The sequence below is a fragment of the Hipposideros armiger genome, unplaced genomic scaffold (assembly GCF_001890085.2).
Source record: "Hipposideros armiger isolate ML-2016 unplaced genomic scaffold, ASM189008v1 scaffold_592, whole genome shotgun sequence".
Classification (NCBI taxonomy): domain Eukaryota; kingdom Metazoa; phylum Chordata; class Mammalia; order Chiroptera; family Hipposideridae; genus Hipposideros; species Hipposideros armiger.
The window spans coordinates 601648-603344 of record NW_017731942.1 but is presented as its reverse complement, the minus strand read 5'-3'; positions in this window follow the sequence as shown (position 1 = coordinate 603344).

The following is a 1697-nucleotide window of genomic DNA, read 5'->3' as shown; positions in this document are numbered from 1 at the left end:
AGAGGGGGGGCGCGGGAAGCGCGGGCGTTGGGAGAGCGGAGCCGCGTGGGGGGCGCCAGGCGGGGATCGGGAAGGGCGGTCGTGGGAGCGGCGGAAGGCTTGCCGCCGGTGCAAACCCGCCTCTGGGAACACCGAGCTTGGCGTGAGGCGTGTGAGCCAGGTCCTCCCGCTGGGGCTTCGTTTGCCATCTCCTGAATTCCCGGCATAGCTTTCCTTTAAAAGGCAGTGTAGTTAAAATGAACGCAAACGAGCCCCTAACCCCGCCCGGATGCCCCGCTGGGCTCTCCCTTCCTCTGTCCCCGACGCCCTGGAATGCAGACACTTGCGGGGTTTATGGGGGTGATAGAGGGGCGGTGCTGAGACCACCTCCGCATTGTCCTCCAAGCCCCGCCTTTGCACTGCGGCCAGGGCAAGACAGGGGGTCACCTTCATGTCTTTATTCCTTTCTGGGCACTGACTTTCTCCCCCAGCCCACGCAGCCCACGGCCCCCCACCTCCTACCCCCCTCCCCCTCCCGCACCTCCCTCCCCCAGAGAGGCCAAGGCGGAGGGACGTCCCTTTGAGTCGTGAGCCTAACTCTGCATAATTAGGTACCAGGTCAGTGTCCTCCCAGGGAAATAAGCGGTTCATCCAAGTCCGTGAGCAAGCCCCTCGGCTAGCAAAAGGAACTGGATGATGACAAAACCAAATGCTGGCGGTAGGATGGAGAACCATGTACTCCTTTGTAAACAATATGAAAGGAGCCAATTTAAATTGGAGCTAGAGGAGCCTTCCCAGAGGAACTGCTTTGCACCCCTCTTATGCCTCAAACTTGAGGGATGTTAAAAATAGGACAAAATAACCTTTGGACTGGGACAAAAGCAACCTTGTGTCTCAAAAAACTGTTCACAAGGATAACGAGAAAATTATGACTACTGGACTGAAAATTTAAAACATTGTTTAGAATTAGCTTCACTGTGTTAGTTTACCTGCACGGACAGCAAGGCCTTCTTTCTATTGATGGAATTGTTCCCCTTCCCTTATCATAAATACCCCTGGCCTTTGTCTCCCAATCAGAACACTATCTGGACTTCTGTCTGAATCAGTGCTCCTGGAATAGTTATTTTTACTGATCTCAAATAAAAGCTTCTTGCTTCTCGCTTTGAAAGGCCTTTTATTTTTAGAGTAACACCTTTCTATGATGAAGTGGTATTGACAAACTAGAGAAAAGCCCGTTAAAGTGACCTAGTAATATAAAACCATTTAGGGAATCTATTCTGAGAAACTATTAAACAAACAAAAGTCCTCGCCCTACCACCACCTACCTAAGGGTTGTGGCGTGTAGCTCATGATTGGACACAGCCCAAATATGACACTGTGGGTGGGGCCAGAGCCCAGTGGCCTGATAATGTTAAATGGCTGAACAGCATACGACTTCTAGTCCTGGCAATAAATAGAGGCTCTCCAGTAGCAGCCCACAGATAAAATAAACTAGCAGTGGAGTTTGGAAGACTGTTGACAGTAACATGCAGAGTCAGAGTTACATCTGTAGAAACAAGCTTGGAAAAGGCACCCGTTCCTAAGAAGCTCACATCTTGAAAGTTATGCATTCTGCAGTTGTTAGTCTTTTAGCAATTGTGTCTTAGCTGATTCTGTTTGACTATAACTTGATGGTTGATTATGCATAAGGTATGGATGATTTCTTGGTTCATCTGCCT